Source organism: Nerophis lumbriciformis, linkage group LG26 (assembly GCF_033978685.3).
Source record: "Nerophis lumbriciformis linkage group LG26, RoL_Nlum_v2.1, whole genome shotgun sequence".
NCBI lineage: Eukaryota > Metazoa > Chordata > Actinopteri > Syngnathiformes > Syngnathidae > Nerophis > Nerophis lumbriciformis.
This window is the reverse complement of record NC_084573.2, coordinates 31,224,839-31,247,500: the sequence shown is the minus strand read 5'-3', so window position 1 is coordinate 31,247,500 and position 22,662 is coordinate 31,224,839. Positions and strand designations below refer to the sequence as shown.

General features: G+C 43.3%; 1 protein-coding gene across 1 annotated transcript in view; it reads left to right on the top strand.

The window, feature by feature from the left end:
• The window catches only part of ches1 (checkpoint suppressor 1), a 234,827-nt gene that overhangs the window by 658 nt on the left and 211,507 nt on the right, over positions 1-22,662 (top strand). The window lies entirely within an intron of this gene.

The window sequence follows — 22,662 nt, the reverse complement described above, 5'->3', positions numbered from 1 at the left end:
AAGTTTGACGTTGCCTTAGCAACCTAAGCAAGCCCTTGCAATCATTTTTAGCTCTCCCAAAGCTTGATTGACAGTAAACGCAGCTTCATAAGTTGTGGCACTTTTTTGTGTGTGTGTGTGTGCGTGTGTTCATAAGTGTGTGTTCATACATGTGTGTGTGTTTGTCAGACAGCAAACAAGTTGAGGGGAGGCAGATCTGATCAAACGCACAGCAACAGAGGAGAGAGCATGATGGCACATTGGATTACACACACACACACACACACACACACACACACACACACACACACAGACACTGTGGCCAACAGAACAGCTGGGGGAAAAATGTGTGTGACAGTGGCTGCGTGCGCCTGCCTTTGCACGTGCAGGATTGTTTGCCTTTGTGTGCAAGTGTGTGTCCACCTGAGTGTGTGAGTGTGTGTGTGTGTGTGTGTGTGTGTGTGTGTGTGTGTGTGTGTGTGTGTGTGTGTGTGTGTGTGTGTACACTTGTCTCACCATCCTTGTGTGGACATACACTTGACAAACCGCCCTTGCTGTGAGGACCTTTTTTTTGACTTGTGAGGACATTTGCCTGGTCCTCACAACTACAGAAGTACAATATTTTGTTTTACTTTGTGTGTTTTGTATTCTGAAAGTGCAACTCTCTACTCCAGACTCTGGGCAAATTAAGGCCGGGGGCCACATTAAGCTTTTCAATCTGGCCCACCCACCGCCGGACATTCCCAAATATTTTTTTTAGATTTTTAAGATGGAAAGTGTAGCTGCCATTATGATGTGCAGTCTTGAACTATACAAAGTATTTCAATGGTTGGAATCTGCACTTTTGGATGATATACCAGTTACTATGGTAATCTAATTAGTTACGATGGTCATCTAATTAGTGACTATTAGAGATGCGCGGTTTGCGGGCACAACCGCGGAGTCCGCGGATTATCCGCGGATCGGGCGGATGAAATTTAAAAAAATTAGATTTTATCCGCGGGTCGGGTCGGGCGGTTGAAAAAAATAAAAAATAGATTTTAAATAGATTCAGGCGGGTGGCAGTTAAACCAATTCGGAAATATATATACATAGTTAAATGATGTTACCCACATACGAAAAACGAGCAGGCACCTGCAGCATATGCCACAACAGAAGAAAAAAGAAAAGAAGAGATGGACACTTTTACGGAGCGGAGAAGGGACGCCTCGCCGGGGTCCGGGACCGAGGCCCCTTCCCCCGAGAGGGCCCCACCGGGAGCCGTAGCTGAGGCGATCCTCGAGAAGGGCCCGACGCACGTCCAGGGTCACCACCGCACCGACACCCCGCCTCGTCCGCCTTCGCCGCGGCCGGCGTCACGCGCAGCAGGTAAGCAGCTTACCTGCCCGCCACCCCCGTGGCCGGGGGCTCGTAACAGGGGTCACTCCGCGCGCTCCGCCCGCGCAGCTTACCTGCCCGCCGCCCCTGTTGCCGGGGGCGCGTAACAGGGGTCACTCCGCGCGCAGTGCGCTCACGAAAGGGGTGGGGCTCACCCTGGTGGATATAGACAGCAGCTAGGACGGTGGCCATGTAAGTCGGAACCCGCTAAGGAGTGTGTAACAACCCACCTGCCGAATCAACTAGCCCTGAAAATGGATGGCGGTGGAGCCTCGGGCCCATACCCGGCCGTCGCCGGCAGCGAGACGCGCTTGGAGGTGCGCTCAGCGCGGCTCCCATATGATTGCGCACTGGTGTGCGTCTGGGCCGTGACAGCGTGGCACGCGAATGTCTGTGCTGCATTGGATCAGTCTCCTTTCTTTAACAGGCAAAAGCTTTATAACCTCACTAATGCCTTGCATCGTCTATATTAGATATATAACAACGGGCGGGTGCGGGCGGATGCGGTTCTGGTCAAATGTTACATCGGGTGGATGGCGGATGGTTGACGACTTTCTGATGCGGTTGCGGATGAAATAATTGCCTATCCGCGCATCTCTAGTGACTATGGTAATCTACGTCACAGCAGCTCAGACGAGGCACCAAACAGTGTGGGCGGGAAGCGTTTCCACAGACAGGGAAGGAGACTTTCACAACAAAGTTCTAAAGCTTAGTGATGTATCAGATATATCAGATTGTAGGAGGGTTTATTTTGTACCCTTCGCGTTCATATTTCACTGTTTGTTGCATTTTTGTTGCGTTCCACTTGATGGTAAAATGTGTCGACCGAAAGGGGGTGTGACGTTCATATTTTGTCAATATTCAGTGTTTTATCCGTAATAGAAAAATGTAAAATTCCATTAAGTTTTTTAAGGCGGTCTGTCATAACGTTTTTAGCATTCAATCAGGCATTATTGTGAGGTTTTGTATTAGTGTTCCTAAAAATAGATATACCGTATTTTTCGGAGTATAAGTCGCACCGGAGTATAAGTCGCACCTGCCGAAAATGCATAATAAAGAAGGAAAAAAACATATATAAGTCGCACTGGAGCATACTTGCCGACCCTCCCGGATTTTCCGGGAGACTCCCGAAATTCAGCGCCTCTCCCGAAAACCTCCCGGAAGAAATTTTCTCCGGAAAATCTCCCGGAATTCAGCCGGAGCTGGAGGCCACGCCCCCTCCAGATCCATGCGGACCCGAGTCCAGTGTGCGCACACAAGGAGACGAAGCAGAAGAACGAGACCATAGTCGAAGAGCGCAGTGGAGACACTTCTCCAGGGCCGATGTATGCTCGGGGCAACACCTTTTACCTTACCCGGCAGTGGGTCTCCGCAGCGGACGACTTTAGGGTGAATGATGAGTCCAGCGATTAGTTGCAAATCTTGCTTTATTGATTGCTTGCACACAGCCAATCCAACACAAAACCAACTAGTCCCTCCCCGCACTCACGCTACCGCTCCCTCTCTTCTCTCGCCCACACACTCACTGACGTCACTCACCTCACATGCTGTCACCTATTAAAGGGCCACACACACACATACTCTACTCTCATAACACACAGTACAGTTAGTAGAACAGCTGTGTTTTCATTACTGTGTATTTGATAGGTGCCATTGCCCCGGAATTGTATTGCAATGTACTTTCAAGTACAACAATGAGTAGATGAGTGTTATGTGTGTGTATATGTGTCAATAAATGAACACTGAAATTCAAGTATTTCTTTTATTTATATATATAATAAAATAAATCAATATATGTATAGCTAGAATTCACTGAAAGTCAAGTATTTCATACATATATATATATATATATATATATATATATATGAATGAAATAATCCAGTTGGTGAATTCTAGCTGTAAATATACTCCTCCCCTCTTAACCACGCCCCAACCACACCCCCCAGCCCCCACCTCCCGAAATCAGAGGTCTCAAGGTTGGCAAGTATGCACTGGAGCCCGGTCAAACTATGAAAAAAAAACTGCGACTTATAGTCCGAAAAATACGGTACCGGCCCCAGACACATTTTTTTTCTCTAAATGTGGCCCCCCGGGTCAAATGAATTGCCCAGGCCTGCTCTACTCCCATCGAGGGCTAGATATATTTTTTTCATCATTCTAGCTATAGTGGAAAGGGGGGGTCCTCACAACCTACTAACCAAACGTGGGTCCACACAAAGTAGGCAAGGCATGTGTGCATGTGTGTGTGTGTGTGTGTGTGTGTGCAGACAGTCAGTACGTGTGTACCGTCATCACTCCCGTCCAACAATCTCTGGTCTGGATGGAAGGGGGACATGAAGAAACAATGTCCAGAAAGATGAGATGCCACAGGGGGGGGCACCGGAAGGGGAAAGGCAGGATGGAGATTGTAGGACTGGAGCAGTGACTGTAGGAGCGAGTGTGCTGTCTCCATGGGCGCTCAGAGTGCCGCTCATTCATAATTCACCTCCATGGCAAGCGTTCATTCACATATTGACCCCCCCCTCACACACACACACTCATGGCTGAGCTCAATGGAGTTCTCAACCCCTCCACCCCTCAGTGTGTCTCAATGGACCCCCACCCCTGCGGCGCCGCGTTCACTTATCCATAAACCGCCTCTTTTCCTGACTTTGATGCATTTCACCTTTTTTTTGTGTGTTTTTTTTTTTTTTTTATGACTTTCCGCACACACGGCAGCACTTTTTTTTTTCCTTCTTCTTCCAGCCGGAATCTCTGATGTGAGATTAGGTTGTGTAAATTGAATATTGAATTCAGACTCCACCCCAGACACAGATAATTGGTATGGATGGCTCGGCGGGTTAGTGCTCTCACTACAAGTGTTGTTTGTCGGATTCCCCCAACGCCGCTAAAGCAGCCTATTATGGATCTATAATTCATGTGTGAATGAATTGAATAGTCTGTGTTTGGATAAAAGCATCAGACGGCGTTTCTCGGATGCCAGGGCATGGTTTATTCAACATAAGTACTCCAAAAATGTCTGTTGTGATGTTTCTGATCAGCGTATTTCCCGGACTGTAGAGCGCACCGGTATATAAGCCGCACCCACAAAATTTTGGAAGAATTTTTTTTTTTTTTTAGAGATGGCACATGCCCTGACAGAGACCAGAAGGCGGGCTCACATTACACCAGTTTTAAAATCTCTGCATTGGTTCCCCAAGTGTTTCAGGATCAATTCTAAGGTTCTTCTTATGGTTTATAAATGGTTTTTTTTTATGGTATTGGGCCATCTTATCTCTCCGATTTGCTTTTACCCTTTGAACCTTCGACTTGTGTCCTAATCATTCCGAAAGTCAGGACACAAAGTCACGAGATGGCCTCTTTCTTTGACTATTTTTCTATTAACACCTTGCCGGAGGATCTCAGGGCTAGGGAGAATGTTCATGTTTTTAAGCGCAGGCTTAAGAACCATGTTTTTGATTTGGCTTTCACTTAATATTTATGAATTTCATTAAAGTCATTTACTTTTTTCTTATTAGTTATGCTAGATTTATTTTAGTTCTATATATATTTATCTTCATGATATGTTTTACTTGTATTTTATATTTTGTTCTAACTCACGTTTCTTACTATTTTACATTAGAGATGTCCGATAATATCGGACTGCCGATATTATCGGCCGATAAATGCTTTAATTAAATGTAATATCGGAAAGTATCGGTATCGGTTTCAAAAATGTAAATTTATGACTAAAATGCCGCTGTAAGGAGTGGTACACGGACGTAGGGATAAGTACAGAGCGCCAATAAACCTTAAACAGAGCGCCAATAAACCTTAAAGGCACTGCCTTTGCGTGCCGGCCCAATCACATAGTATCCGCGGCTTTTCACACACACAAGTGAATGCAAAGCATACTTGGTCAACGGCCATACAGGTCACACCGAGGGTGGCCGTATAAACAACTTTAACACTGTTACAAATATGCGCCACACTGTGAACCCACACCAAACAAGAATGACAAACACATTTCGGGAGAACATCCGCACCGTAACACAACATAAACACAACAGAACAAATACCCAGAACCCCTTGCAGCACTAACTCTTCCGGGACGCTACAATATACATACCTGCCAACTACTCCGGTTTTCCCGTAATTAGTACGGTTTTCATCAACCTATTCCGGGTTACGGTTGCAGTGATAAAAAATACGGTTTTTCATTAATTAAATTTTTTTTTTTTTTTTAAGTTTTATTCACGAAATCGCGTAACAACAATGACAATCGACACTGCTTCCCGTAACTTCCTATCGAGCCATTCCGAATGCCATGCGCGAGGCTATTTATAGCACCGCTGCCAAGCACGAGGCCATTGTTTCCAAACGAGCGAACGATCATGGAATCAGCCGGAGAAAAATCGCATACGAGTCTTAAACCGAAAAGAAAACTGCAGTCATTCCGTGAAGAATATTCAAAAGCCTATCCGGGAATAATTATCCGTTCCAAAAAGGGTGAAAACTACGCGAATTGCACCTTGTGCAGACAAGATTTTTCGATCGGACACGGAGGAATTAGCGATGTAAAAGACCACGTTGGGACAAAAAAACACAAGTTTAATGCCGTTGCTAGCGATACAAGTGGAATACTTTCAAAGTTTTTCGTCGCCCAAACAGATTCTTTGGATGTGATAAATGCCAAAGTTTTATTTACGGAGGCAATAATTGAGCATGGACTAGAATAAATTTGGATTTTAGCCACAAAAAGGTAATGACACCAATGTTATCTATTGGAATTGTTTAGTACTGTTATACTGTTAAAAGTGTTTATACTATTTATGCTTTCAAGTCCAAGTTGAAGAAATCTTGTTAAATGTTGACAGCATAACTACCAAAATACAGAAGTATGTCCTTAATATCTTTGCAGTGCTATTTCTGTTGAAAAGTTCAAATGATTACATTAGAGATGTGATGTGCCACTTTTCAAGTGTCTGATGGCTTAAATTAATTTTTCATATTTTGAATTCTTTTGAAAGGCTTACAAAAAAACTACATTTGAATTGTAATTCCATGCTATTGACAGGACTATTAATTTTAATGAAGTTAGCTTACCATGTTTACAGTATGATCATTGTGATAGAAATGTGAATTTTAGGCACAGAATATGTTTTACAATTGAACAAGGCAGTAGATTATACAAGCTTGGACAGAAAGTTAATAATGACACCAATTTTTTTTTAAATGGAATTGTTTAGTACTGTTTTACCATTTGTTTACTGTAAAAAGTGTTTATACTGTTCATACTTTCAATAAACAAATTGAAGTCTTGTGAAAGGTTGACAGGATAACTGGCATTAACTGTCAAAATAATTTCAAACTATTGAAGTTAGCTTACAGAATAAACATGTCAATCGACCCATATGATTTTTGCTGTAATATTTTTGTTTCGAAAAGTCACTGTGACTGATAGAAAAGTGATGGTTTTAGCAACATTTTAACCTGTCTGAATGCTAATAATCATTTTGCGTCGGGGGGCGAAGCCCTGAACCCCCCACCAGGACTTTGTCCTGGACCTACCGGGGCCTGCGGCCCCTGGACCCTGGCTACTAGGTTTTTCTGATTTCAAAAGTTGGCAGGTATGAATATACACAACCCCGCCTTGGCCAACCTTGTTACATTGTTTAATGCATCAAGCGGGGCATCACAACAAAATTAGGCATAATAATGTGTTAATTCCACGACTGTATATATCGGTATCGGTTGATATCCGAATCGGTAATTAAGAGTTGGACAATATCGGAATATTGGCAAAAAAGCCATTATCGGACATCTCCATGTATTATTTTGTAAATATTTATTTACGTACCTTAATTGTTTCCAAACGGTGTCTGTGACACGGCAGTAAAACGGCTGATCAAACAAAACAGAAGTCATCGTCAGGGACCCGCCAGCTGCGGATGTGAGCTCTCCAATCAGCTAAACAGACTCAGTAACTCCACGGTGACATTTTGGTTACTTTACTGAGGAATTTGCGAGACGGAAATAATACAAAAAGAGACACTCGTAAATATGTTAGCATGATAGCTATGCTAACGTCGCTAGCTTCATTATATTATGATAGCACGTAAAAATATGCATGAAAACATTTCTACAGACATCACACATGGGACGGTTCACCCAACAGGCACACAACATTGATACAACGTCGATTACACATACGTGTCCTTTAAAACTGACTTCTAAACAACGTTGCAAATTAGTTGTATTCGTAAAGTGAGAAAATGTTGCTTTGTAACGTTGGATCCATGTTGTTTGTTGGGAAAATATCTAATTCCAATGGTCAATTCAACGTCACAACCTGACATTGAACAAACATCGTCAAAAAACATGTTTCAACGTTGTATTTGTGTTGTGGAATATTGGTTAGGAAATGACCAACATTCAATGGTCAAACCTACATCACAAACCGACATTGATTAAACGTTTAAAAGCATGTTGTTCCAACGTTAAATTTGAGTTTCTCAACGTCAGAACCTAAGTCAAAAAGTTCTCAATGTCTTTTGCCTGCTGGGTAGTAAGTAAGAAATGTTTTAGTTATATTGTAAAACTCACAAACGTTGCTTGGAGTGATGAATGACGAATCCATACGAGTAGAAACGCTACGGACGGCTAAAATATGGAGCGGCACTTGTACTTCCGGTTGAGAGCACTAAATGGAAGGGCGCTGCAGCAACTGCGGTGAGCAAACTCGTCCAAAAGATGGCGCCACGGCACAAACAATAACACACTTTTTCCGGAAAACTTTGCATTGTGGCCGTCGGCGAAGAAAATTCCATAAATTTGCCGCTCTGTTTTATAAGAAGAATGTAAATGCTAGTGAACAGACAAATGCGATATGGCCTAAAGTCTACATCGCGATATATATTGGAGCCTCTTGCGACAATATATGACATGATGTATACATTATTGTTTTTGGTGCCGTGACCCGGATGAGAGCAAGGTTTAGGGTGGTGAGTGTAAGGGAGGCCGGCCAGTGTGGCTTAGTAAACCCCACTTCAAGAGCAATGCTGGCTATCAAGTTAATAGCCCGGGCTTTTAGCTCAGTAGTCAGAACCCTCGCCTTTCATGACAGCAACTATGGTTCGCGCCCTTGGCGGAACAGTTGGAAAAACACAACGCCACAAGGATCCCTGCCATTTAAACCCCCGTAAGATCCGGCACGCATTTGTTTTCCAACCATGGGACGGATGAAAGTGGGTGTGAAGGACAGTGCTGAGGAGAAGAAGCAGATTTTATTAGCTGAATTAAGGAAAGAAATCATCAAAAACATAACATAGTGTGTGTAGTGAGCTAACTTGATGACACAGTTCGAGTGTATCACTGCTAATCTGCACCATAGAGAATATTTCCAAATAGAGGACATTTATCCATGAAAAAATTGTAAAGCTGCTGATGGTGTGTTTGACAGAGAAGCAACTGGAATGTGATGAGATATCATAAAAAGTGTGTTTCTTTTTAAAAGTGCCCATTTGTTATATCTTGTTTTATTTTTAATCTCATTTGCAATTACAGTCTCATGTCCCAGACGTTATATAGCAGTAGTGTATAGTTTATGATGTGTTTTGGTATTTGTTGTGCCCTAAAAAGTGTTAATACTGTAAGTATTGGAGTTATTCCACACCAGCTGTTTTATTTATATAACATGCATCATGTTTCAGAGGTGTTGACATGTAAAATTGTTAATGCTAATCAGTAGCATGTCAATAGCAAAGACAATGTATGTTAGCATCAAGCTAGCGCTTTTCTGGAAACTACTTAGGTTGGAGCGTTTTTTGAGTCAATTGCTTTGTTGGCATTGAAAAATGGCATTGTGTGTTTTTCTTTTTTTTTTATAAGTCGAAGCACCAGCACTGATTCAATATCGGTTAAAATGTAAACAGTACCCAGTCCTAACTACCACACAAAATACATTAAAAAGCTATCCAGAACTTTATCCATCGTCGACCATACAAATGTTTGTATCGTATTTTTAGCTGTGGTTGGCCATCTTTTGGTTTGTCAAGGCAGCACTTGCTGCCGTTGCTTTTCCATTGACAAAAGCCGGAACTTTTCCTAGTGCCTTGACAGCTGGGGAGCCAAACATAATGAGCCACTTCCGTAGGTCCATAAAGACATAGACGACAGAGTCTGGTGTGGATGAACTTGACTGGCCTGCACAGAGTCCTGACCTGAACCCGATAGAACACTTTTGGTATGAATTACAACGGAGACTGAGAGCCTCACTAATGCGCTTTTGGAAGAATGGTCGAATATTCCTATAAACACACTATGCAACCTTGTGGACAGACTTCCCAGAAGAGTTGAAGCTGTAATAGCTGCGAAAGGTGGACCGACATCATATTGAACCCTATGGGTTAGGAATGGGATGGCACTTCAAGTTCATATGTGAGTCAAGGCAGGTGGCCAAATACTTTTGGCAATGTAGTGTATATGTGTACATATTAAATTAACATAATGGATATATAATTAACAATTAATATAATTGGATATTAAGAGTATGTTAAAGTTTGACTTCTACCTTGTTTACTTATGTGACAACCACCTTAAAGTTTTGTAGTCAATCAGAAATATCAAGCAGCTAAAATGTGCCAAATATGGAGTCTTTTGTATTTTTACTAGGGATGTCCGATAATGGCTTTTTGCCGATATTCCGATATTGTCCAACTCTTTAATTACCGATACCGATATCAACCGATACCGATATCAACCGATATATGCAGTCGTGGAATTAACACATTATTATGCCTAATTTGGACAACCAGGTATGGTGAAGATAAGGTACTTTTTTTTTTTAATTAATAAAATAAGATAAATAAATTAAAAACATTTTCTTGAATAAAAAAGAAAGTAAAACAATATAAAAATAGTTACATAGAAACTAGTAATTAATGAAAATGAGTAAAATTAACTGTTAAAGGTTAGTACTATTAGTGGACCAGCAGCACGCACAATCATGTGTGCTTACGGACTGTATCCCTTGCAGACTGTATTGATATATATTGATATATAGAATATTAATAACAGAAAGAAACAACCCTTTTGTGTGAGTGAGTGTAAATGGGGGAGGGAGGTTTTCTGGGTTGGTGCACTGATTGTAAGTGTATCTTGTGTTTTTTATGTTGATTTAATAAAAAAAACACAAAAAAAACCGATACCGATAATTTCCGATATTACATTTTAACGCATTTATCGGCCGATAATATCGGCAGGCCGATATTATCGGACATCTCTAATTTTTACCCATCATGCTTTTTAATGGATTTAAATAGGTGTTATTTTGATTTTTTTATGATGCATGGACGTTTTTTATAATGTCCACAAAGTTCAGTGAGCAGGTTGTGTTATGCGTGACCATGTCTGTCGACATTTTGTATTGGTTGTTTCTGGTTTGGTTTTTATTTTTTGCACCATGACTAGGGAAGGTTGTTTGCATTGGGTCATATAAGTGAATGCTGCACAGTCAATGATTGAATGTCATTGACCTGAATTACTCGCGTTGTCCACTAGATGGCGACATTATAGAAAACGCAAACTCCCTGCGGGCAAGATTCCTTGTCAAACTCACGACGTCTCGCGGGCTGTAGTTTGGACAACCCTGTTCTAGGGTTTCCACTTTTGTGCAGCAGTATCATTGCTGCCCCGAGTCACTTAGTCTCTCTACCATGGCCAACAATCATATGCAGAGTTGTAACTACAGGAGGCCCTTGTTGTCGTGATGCGATCAATGCGGCGTATTGTTCCGTAGACCGAAGTGTCTGTGCTTTTGCAGCAATTAGGGCGTAATAAGTCACTACTTGGCTGCAACCAGCAGATGGTGCAGTCAATTCTGGCTAGTTTGCTAACTATTTGCTGGCAGAAAAAGACTCGGGTAGAAATTGATAAAATGGTGGCGGAGTGCACCTACTTAACAGCATGGAGAACGGAGTGCCATTCCGCACAGGCTGCTGAATTCCAAAGTACATCCCATACTTTCATCTTTAACGCCTTTGAAGCGGGTGATTCCAGCTGCTTGGCGATCCCGATACTGCTTTTACATGTTGACGTGCTTATATTTAAGAACGAGATCCAGAATGCCTTTGACTCAGACTTTGCCTCCAACCTCTCTTTTACTCACCGACAACTGCACCAAACAGATGGTACAGACCGACCGCCTCTGAGTTGGTTTTTTGAGAATCACATTTGATCACATGAGTTTTCGTCAACTTCCATTGCCCTGCAGTCACCGCTCTGATATTGTTCTGCAAAACACCAAAGGGCCTGATCCACTTAGATCCCAGACAAGTGCTAAATAGTATGTGCAAACTATAAACTAGAGACGTGGTGCGGCTGATCTCCTAGGGCTATTTTTAACGATTGCAGAAGTGGTGTAGAATGCCCTATTTGAATTAATCAATGACATTTTATTCATATGGCCCTCAAAGGTCTTCACAAACTCACAACATTCCTTGATATAAACCCACATCCAGGCAAGAAAAAAACTCAAAAAAACCCCAGTTGGGGAACAAGAAGAAACCTTTGAAAAGCGATCTCAAATGTAGGGACCACCCTTACAGGGTGACCTCAGTCTGCAATGGATGTCGTTCAATTATTTAGTTAATTGTTAAATTCATAGATAAAGTGGTTGTCTAGTCCAGTGGTTCTCAAATGGGGGTACGCGTACCCCTGGGGGTACTTGAAGGTATGCCAAGGGGTACGTGAGATTTTTTTTAAATATTCTAAAAATAGCAACAATTCAAAAATCCTTTATAAATATATTTATTGAATAATACTTCAACAAAAAATGAATGTAAGTTCATAAACTGAACATCAATTCAAGTAGGCTATTCCATTCATTACCATAAACCCAGAGTTTCCCCCATGCCATGATGTTTTGACCCTCACTAAAATGTCTGTCAAAAAGAACGGTGAAAAGAAATGCAACAATGCAATATTCAGTGTTGACCGCTAGCTTTTTTGTGGACATGTTCCATAAATATTGATGTTAAAGATTTCTTTTTTTGTGAAGAAATGTTTAGAATTAAGTTCATGTAACCAGGTGGATCTCTATTACAATCCCCAAAGAGGGCACTTTAAGTTGATGATTACTTCTATGTGTAGAAATCTTTATTTATAATTGAATCACTTGTTTATTTTTCAACAAGTTTTTAGTTATTTGTATATCTTTTTTTCCAAATAGTTCAAGAAAGACCACTACAAATCAGCAATATTTTGCACTGTTATACAATTTAATGTATCAGAAACTGATGACATAGTGCTGTATTTTACTTCTGTATCTCTTTTTTTCAACCAAAAATGCTTTGCTCTGATTAGGGGGTACTTGAATTAAAAAAGGGGGTACATCACTGAAAAAAGGTTCAGAACCATTGGTCTAGTCCATTGGGAAACCAACAGATAGTCATGGGGGGAGTGTATCTTCGACCAAGCTCAGGGATGTCGACAGCTTTTGCATAGAAGAGTGGTCCATCTCGGGTCTCATGTCCGGTCAGCTAACACCTCACCCAGACTGGTATCCTCTCCAGAAATTAACCGTGGCCACCTGGTATCCTCTCCAGGCAGGAGAGGGGTGTGTGTACTACCGGCTTCTCCTCTCCATTATTGTGCCAACCCGTGGTGTTTTGCAATGTGTTGAAACATGCGGCACACAACTACAATCTCTACCACCGTTTCTGGGGAATTTAGAGCGCCCCTGCGGGGCGACCGACAACGGAACCTAACCTCTGGGAGACGCTGGCACTCGCTGCCGCGTGGGGCCGTGCAATTAATCAAATTATGATTTCGATTTCGATTACGGCTTCTCACAGACTCTTAGACGCTGAAACGGATGAGTGAAGAAAGGATGAGTGAAAAAAAAAAACCACGTCTACCAGAAGTTTGAGATCTGACCATGGTGGCTACTTTTTATTTGACTCAGCGCCAGTATGCCTAATCAACAACCAGTAAACTCAACAAAAAAGTAAGGCACATGATTTCCGTGTTCACGTAACAGCGGACGGAGTCACAGAATTGGCTAATAAAACGGAGTCCCGTGTTAAACGCAGAATATCACGGAAACTGACATAAATATAGTGAATATAGTAAAATTAGTGAGTTTTGGCCCTAGTTGCTTTAAATGAATGAATCATCGCGGTATTATCGGTGATTAATCAAGTCAATCAAAATAATTTACACTCATTCACACTCATTCACACAAAAGGGTTATTTCTTTCTGTTATTAATATTCTGGTTCCTACATTATATATCAATATATATCAATACAGTCTGCAAGGGATACAGTCCGTAAGCACACATGATTGTGCGTGCTGCTGGTCCACTAATAGTACTAACCTTTAACAGTTAATTTTATTAATTTTCATTAATTACTAGTTTCTATGTAACTGTTTTTATATTGTTTTACTTTCTTTTTTTATTCAAGAAAATGTTTTTGATTTATTTATCTTATTTTATTTTATTATTTTTTTTAGAAGTACCTTATCTTCACCATACCTGGTTGTCCAATTTAGGCATAATAATGTGTTAATTCCACGACTGTATATATCGGTTGATATCGGTATCGGTAATTAAAGAGTTGGACAATATCGGAATATCGGATATCAGCAAAAAGCCATTATCAGACATCCCTAATTGTGATTAATATTTTTGCCATAATCGTCCAGCCCTACTGCTATGGTGCGCTGGAATGATTGGAATATCAGAAAAGGCTTGTTGCAAGAAGTTTTTTTTTGTGATTCTTACGTTTTTTTAATGAATTGTAATATTTTTATTTCTGACGATGCGATGATTCTCTATCCCCATCGTCATATTGCAACAATCGCCTCCTTCAGACCGGTTGTTCCTAACTGTGTCAGTTTGCACGTACATTCCATCTATCCATCCATCCATTTTCTTCCGCTTATCCGAGGTCGGGTCGCGGGAGCCTAAGCAGAGAAGCCCAGACTTCCCTCTCCCCAGCCACTTCGTCCAGCTCCTCCCGGGGGATCCCGAGGCGTTCCCAGGCCAGCCGGGAGACATATCAATCAATCAATCAATGTTTATTTATATAGCCCTAAATCACAAGTGTCTCAAAGGGCTGCACAAGCCACAACGACATCCTCGGTACAGAGCCCACATAAGGGAAAGGAAAAACTCACCCCGGTGGGACGTCGATGTGAATGACTATGAGAAACCTTGGAGAGGACCGCATATGTGGGTAACCCCCCCCTTCTAGGGGAGACCGAATGCAATGGATGTTGAGTGGGTCTGACATAATATTATGAGAGTCCAGTCCATAGTGGATCCAACATAAGAGTAAGAGTCCAGTCCATAGTGGGGCCAGCAGGAAACCATCCCGAGCGGAGACGGGTCAGCAGCGCAGAGATGTTCCCAACCGATGCACAGGCGAGCGGTCCACCCCGGGTCCCGACTCTGGACAGCCAGCACTTCATCCATGGCCACCGGACCTTTGTGTCTCCCCCTCCACAAGGGAGAGGGGGGAGCAGAGGAGAAAGAAACAGAAACGGCAGATCAACTGGTCTAATAAGGGGGGTCTATTTAAAGGCTAGAGTATACAAATGAGTTTTAAGATGGGACTTAAATGCTTCTACTGAGGTAGCATCTCTAACTAACTCTAACATAGTCTTCCCAACGTTTCCTGGTTCTTCTCCGTGGCCTCCTACCGGTCGGACGTGCCCTAAACACCTCCCTAGTGAGGCGTTTGGTTGGCATCCTGACCAGATGCTCGAACCACCTCATCTGGCTCCTCCTGATGTGGAGGAGCAGCGGATTTACTTTGAGCTCCCCCCCGGATGACAGAGCGTCTCACCCTATCTCTAAGCGAGAGCCGCGCCACCCGGCGGAGGAAACTCATTTCAGCCGCTTGCACCCGTGATCTTGTCCTTTCGGTCATAACCCAAAGCTCATGACCATAGGTGAGGATGGGAACGTAGATCGACCGGTAAATTGAGAGCTTTGCCTTCCGGCAGTGCCAGAGCTTGGTCCGCATTGCCGGCAGTAAGTCGGACACGTTTCCAGTGAGGGTTGGACTCCGCCAAGGCTGCCCTTTGTCACCGATTCTGTTCATAACTTTTATGGACAGAATTTCTAGGCGGAGTCAAGGCGTTGAGGGGATCTGGTTTGGTGGCTGCAGGATTAGGTCTCTGCTTTTTGCAGATGATGTGGTCCTGATGGCTTCATCTGGCCAGGATCTTCAGCTCTCACTGGATCGGTTCGCAGCCGAGTGTGAAGCGACCGGGATGAGAATCAGCACCTCCAAGTCAGAGTCTATGGTTCTCGCCCGGAAAAGGGTGGAGTGCCATCTCCGGGTTGGGGAGGAGATCTTGCCCCAAGTGGAGGAGTTTAAGTACCTCGGAGTCTTGTTCACGAGTGAGGGAAGAGTGGATCGTGAGATCGACAGGCGGATCGATCTACGTTCCCATCCTCACCTATGGTCATGAGCTTTGGGTTATGACCGAAAGGACAAGATCACGGGTACAAGCGGCCGAAATGAGTTTCCTCCGCCGGGTGGCGGGGCTCTCCCTTAGAGATAGGGTGAGAAGCTCTGCCATCCGGGGGGAGCTCAAAGTAAAGCCGCTGCTCCTCCACATCGAGAGGAGCCAGATGAGGTGGTTCGGGCATCTGGTCAGGATGCCACCCGAACGCCTCCCAGGGAGGTGTTTAGGGCACGTCCGACCGGTAGGAGGCCGCGGGGAAGACCCAGGACACGTTGGGAAGACTATGTCTCCCGACTGGCCTGGGAACGCCTCGGGGTCCCACAGGAAGAGCTGGACGAAGTGGCTGGGGAGAGGGAAGTCTGGGCTTCCCTGCTTAGGCTGCTGCCCCCGCGACCCGACCTCGGATAAGCGGAAGAAGATGGATGGATGCCTTCCGGCTCAGCTCCTTCTTCACCACAACGGATCGATACAGCGTCCGCATTACTGAAGACGCCGCACCGATCCGCCTGTCGATCTCACGATCCACTCTTCACTCACTCGTGAACAAGACTCCGAGGTACTTGAACTCTTCCACATGGGGCAAGATCTCCAAATGTGCTAAATATGGACGCAAAACAGTTTCAGCCTTGATAAATCCCATTGCGAGCGCTCAATGATTACATTTGCATCTCCTCCTCCTACTATCCCGATGATCAGCACATGTTCCGCATAAAAACAGACGAGTTATTTGCGTGCGCTGTCAAGTTTACACGTCTTTTAGCACAGCCAAACCTTTAGTAGATCAGGCCCCAAGCGTGTGGTCGTGCGCTTTAATGCGTGTGATCTCACGGCTTAAAAATGACATTCGGCTGTTTTGTCTGCGGTTTCCTACGTTTTTTTAATATTTAATTTGAAAATCCTCAAGTGAGGCGAGCACAAGTCAGGCTGAAAGTGCATTGGCTGTGCCGACAGCTGTTCCAGTTTTTCCGCAGCAAAGGCGAAGAACACACGGTTCATCCGAAAGGAGCGGGACGCGTTCTCGATCAGGTCTCGCTCACTTAGCGCTGTCGTCAAGGGCTTGATTCCCTACGGATCCAAGAACACCAAATATAGTAAAACTAATTAAAGGCATTGTTCGCACCCATCGGAAAACAACCCCAAAACAAATCAGTTGCGGTGGAAATCTCGTGAGTTGCGTAACTCTTGATGGAATAATTTTCAGGAGTCCCAGATGTCATCAGCACAGGCAATTATTGAGGCTCAGTCTTCTGAAGAGAACAAAGAAGGGCACATTTAAATCGATAGAGATACCTCACATCCTATTTACTGCAGGTGCAAACAAAAATATTCTCTGTCAGACACCCAAGAGTCCTAAGACGTCATACTTTTCCTTTCACATTCTATATTTTACGCAGTACCGGAGGCACTCCCGCAGAAAGGACCCTCATCCTCTTCACCAGCGGTTGTGCTCATCATATCTTTTACAAGTGTAAATCCGAGCGTGGATGCAATGACCTTGGTCGCCATGACAACTGACACTGGAGTGGACCAGCTTAACTCTATTAGTTCCTGCACAGCAACCCTAGAGGACAATGAACCGCTGCTTTTAGCGCTTCGAGCCGCGGTACGGACTGGAAAGAGTGAGAGTGAGAGTGGAGTTTCGAATAACCTCTAGCAGAGCTCGGGGTCACATGACTAGCAAAGCTACACCATTGTCTGTGGCAACATTGATAGAAAGTGCTATTGTTTTTCCAACTTAAAGGTTTTCCACTTTTTTTTTTTTCTCCGTTTTTCACTGGCAACTAGACACCAGTGCCATTTTTAGTCTGGTATCATGCATTAATTATTGTTATATACACTGCCACACTCCATCCATTCATCCATCCATTCTTCTATTTTCTTCAACCCATCCGAGGTCAGGTCGCGGGGGCAGCAGCCTAAGCAGGGAATCCCAGACCTCCCTCTCCCCAGCCATTTCGTCCAGCTCCTCCAGGGGGATCCCGAGGCGTTCCCAGGCCACTGCCAAATTGTGCAGTAGTATTCCAATTAGCGGCGCACTATAAATAATAGACGGAAAAAAACTCTGTATATTTTACGGTAAAAAAAAAAAAAGTTAAATTAATATAATGTAAAATTTAAAATGTTTTTAACACAGAATTACTGAAAATTGAAAAGCGGTAAAATTGTTGGTAACCATACAATTACCAAAGCAAATTACCATAAAAAAAAAAAATACCATCATTATCAAAATAAATACCAAATATTTTATTTTTTTTACCATAAAATCAGTGGATGTTGTTCTACAGTGTTTTTTTTTTTGTTTTTTGTTTTTTAACAGTGCATTGTTACCAGTGTTATTTTTATGCTAAAATTCTGGCGACTATTTACCTTAACGACTTAGCGACTGGGATGAGAATCAGCACCTCCAAGTCCGAGTCCATGGTTCTCGCCCGGAAAAGGGTGGAGTGCCATCTCCGGGTTGGGGAGGAGATCTTGCCCCAAGTGGAGGAGTTCAAGTACCTCGGAGTCTTGTTCAAGAGTGAGGGAAGAGTGGATCGTGAGATTGACAGGCGGATCGGTGCGGCGTCTTCAGTAATGCGGACGCTGTATCGATCCGTTGTGGTGAAGAAGGAGCTGAGCCGGAAGGCAAAGCTCTCAATTTACCGGTCGATCTACGTTCCCATCCTCACCTATGGTCATGAGCTTTGGGTTATGACCGAAAGGACAAGATCACGGGTACAAGCGGCCGAAATGAGTTTCCTCCGCCGGGTGGCGGGGCTCTCCCTTAGAGATAGGGTGAGAAGCTCTGTCATCCGGGGGGAGCTCAAAGTAAAGCCGCTGCTCCTCCACATCGAGAGGAGCCAGATGAGGTGGTTCGGGCATCTGGTCAGGATGCCACCCGAGCGCCTCCCTAGGGAGGTGTTTAGGGCACGTCCGACCGGTAGGAGGCCGCGGGGAAGACCCAGGACACGTTGGGAAGACTATGTCTCCCGGCTGGCCTGGGAACGCCTCCGGGTCCCAAAGAAAGAGCTGGAGAGGGAAGTCTGGGCTTCCCTGCTTAGGCTGCTGCCCCCGCGACCCGACCTCGGATAAGCGGAAGAAGATGGATGGATGGATGGATATTTACCTTAACATCTGTTTACTTTTTTTTGTTACAGTTTATCAGGACGCCATACCGATACATAAAAAAAAAAAAAAAAGCTCCAATAACCCCCCAAAAAATTCAACTCCACTGAGGTGAGATTATAGATATTTTCCTGTAGGAGGGTTAGGATGAGCAAATTAAGCGTTCCTTTGTTCATGCTTATGCTGTAAACGGCAAATCTACTTCCCGTTTCTGTCTTCGGCACTAAGACTTGTGGGTAAAGGAGTACATAAACATTTAAATTGTAGTTGTATTTATATATTTATTTGTTCAGGGTAAAACAATTACCGTATTTTTCGGAGTATAAGTCGCACCAGAGTATAAGTCGCACCTGCCGAAAATGCATAATAAAGAAGGAAAAAAACATATATAAGTCGCACTGGAGCCCGTCCAAACTATGAAAAAAACTGCGACTTATAGTCCGAAAAATACGGTAAGATATCAGTTTTCCATTTGCAATGCTGACCAGCAAAGAGGCAGCATTTAGACAGAGATGTTGAAGTGTGATGATAATTTAATCCACCAAAAAACATTAGCGCTACTGACGATGTGCTGCTCATCTCGACTTTGGAATGTTGTGAATCGGTGCAGGTTCTCTGTGGTGCGTCCCCTATTTCTGGGTGGTCGAGGTAGTTGAAAAGCTCCTCAGTGGCAGGTCGCCGAAGGGGGGATGAGATCTGCCCGGAGTTCCTTAAGGCTCTGGATGCTGTGGGGCTGTCTTGGTTGAAAAAACTATTCTGCACTACGTGGACATTGGGGTCGGTGCCTCTGTATAAGCAGCCCAGGGTGGTTCCTCTCTTTAAGAAGAGGACCCGGAGGATGTGTTTCGACTGTCGTGGGATCACAGTCCTCAGCTGTCCTGGTAAGGTCTATTCGGGTGTACTGGAGAGGAGGCTACACCGGATAATCTAACCTCGGATCCATGAGGAGCAGTGCGGCATTCGTCCTGGTTTTGGAACGGTAGACCAACTCTATACACTGGGCAGGGTCCTTGAGGGTGCATGGGAGTTTTCCCAACCAGTCTACATGTGCTTTGTGGACTTGGAGAATGCCTTTGACCGTGTCCTTTAGGAAGTCCTGTGCGGAGTGCTCTCAGGGCATAGGGTATCGGACCGCCGGGTTGTGGCGGTCAGCTCTCTGGATGGTCGGTGTCAGAGCTTGGTTCCCATTGCCGAACCCGTTTCCAGTGAGGGTTGGACTGACTGCCCTTTGTCACCGATTCTGTTCTTAACTTTTATGGACAGAACTTCAAGGCACAGTCAGGGTGTTGAGGGAATCCGGTTTGGTAGCTGCAGGATCAGGTCTCTGCTTTTTTGCAGATGATGCAGTCCTGCTGGCTTCATCTGGTCGAGATCTTTGGGTAGAGAATCAGCAACTGCTCTTAACTTTGCGGGGGTAAAAGTGTTGGACCACAAATGAAGGTTTAAGATGGACAAACACTTTTTAAGCGTAAAACATACAAAAAGAATGTCTGTCTGCAACTTGTGAACAATAAGGAAGCCTTTGGCGGTGTTTCTTTCTTCAATTATAATTCAAAATCCCGCTCATCCGTGCTGCCTGGACATTGGCCGAGGGCTGGTGGGCAGCTTAGGACGGGGTCAGCTCTCTTTGTTGCTTTGTTGTGTCTGTTCCTGTCTCGGCCCTCGCTGCCCTCCACCCCAGCAGACGATGGCATACAGCACTGCAGAGGCCACCACGGTATACGTGGGTGTTAAAATTGTGTTGTGTTTTGTTTTTGGTAGCTGTCTGTATAAATTTGTGGTTGCATCAGTTTTTCCCTCTCGTTTTCATGCGTTTTGTATCTTATTTTTGTGGACTTTGTGTATCTGCACTGCAACCACATCATTTCCCCATTGTGGGATGAAGTCTAGAAAGTCTATCCTATTATTAATTGTTATAATTGACTACAACAGTACAGTAATTTGACACTGAGCTCTGAGTATGTGCTTTTACTGACATATATTGTCTACTTTTAAGTATGTGGTATAAAATAAGTACAACATCAATACAGTACGGTGTATTTCTGTTCCAATTATTGTTGAAATCCTGCGCCTTTTGAGCTTATTATTACAAGGAAGACTTAAAACACTGATAAAATAAATATCCATAAATTCATAAGTTGATTTAGTGTTATAACCCAGCAGGCACAAGACATTGATACAACGTTGACTATACGTACATGTCCTTTAAAACTGACTTTGAAACAACGTTGCAAAATAGTTGTAATTGTAAATTGAGACAACATTGATGTCTAACGTTGGATCCACATTGTTGGTTGGGAAATGACCAAATTTCAATGGTCAAATCGACGTCACAACCTGACATTGAATACATTTCGTCAAAAAGCATGTTATTTCAACGTTGTATTTGTGTTGTACAATATTGGTTGGGAAATGACCAAAATTCGATGGTCAAATCAATGTCAGAACCAAACATTGACTAAACATTGTCAAAAAGCATGTTGTTTCAACGTTGTATTTGTGTTGTAGAATATTGGTTGGGAAATAACCAAAATTCAACGGTCAAATCAACGTCAGAACCCAACATTAATTAGACATTGTCAAAACGCATGTTGTTTCAACGTTGTATTTGTGTTGTAGAAAATTGGTTGGAAAATGACCAAATTTCAAAGTTCAAATCAACGTCAGAACCCAACATTGTCTAAACGTTGTCAAAAAGCATGTTGTATCAACATTGTATTTGTTTTGTAGAATATTGGTTGGGAAAACACCAAAATTCAATAGTCAAATTAACGTCACAACCCAACATTGATTAAACTTTGTCAAAAAGCATGTTGTTTCAACGTTGTATTTGTGTTGTGGAATATTGGTTGGGAAATGACCACAATTCAATGGTCAAATCAACGTCAGAAACCAACATTGATTAAACGTCAAAAAGCATGTTGTTTCAACGTTGTATTTGTGTTGTAGAATATTGGTTGGGTAATGACCAAAATTAAATGGTCAAATCAACGTCAGAACCCAACATTGATTAAACGTTGTCAAAGAGCATGTTGTTTCAACGTTACGTTCAAGTTCCGACCTAATTCAACAAGTTCTCAATGTTGATTTAATGTCTTGTGCCTGCTGGGAAGCCTCAAATACCGCAACTTTTGCTACAACTTTCTGAAGAGGCTCGACACACTGCTGTCTGTTGATTGTTTATTAGATCATTTTATGATTTCTTTCTTGTTACCGTGGAATGAGCGAAGTAGGCGGTAAACAACAAGTGACCGAGGTTAACATGAAGACTGGAAAACGTCCAGTTTATTATGTCTCCTGGAAAACTGGAGTAAAACCAACGATTTAGTGCCGGCAGTGGAAAAACAGCCTGGCCAAGTGATAAAGATGGTTTTGAAAAATAATGGTCCTCTTTATCCCCCGGGTTCTAACAGTGTTGAGTTGGCCCACCTCTGATACGAAACAGTGTAGCTGAATGACAGTGACAGTCCTCAGTGCAAGGGAGCTCGGCACCATAGACCAGGCCAACTCAACTGGCCTGCCAAAGCTTTTAATTTGGCCTGCCGAACATCACCAAAATAGGCTTGAAGACTAACTAAGGTTGCTCATGTAGTCAGTACTCCCGCCACCCTGAAGAGGGCAACAGCGAGGTATATGTGTCACAATCAAACAGCAGTGGGTGATTAGAAGAAGATGGCAGTATCAACCCTAAAAACAGTAAATAAATCAGACTTTTAACAGTGACTGGACAACAAAGTATGAA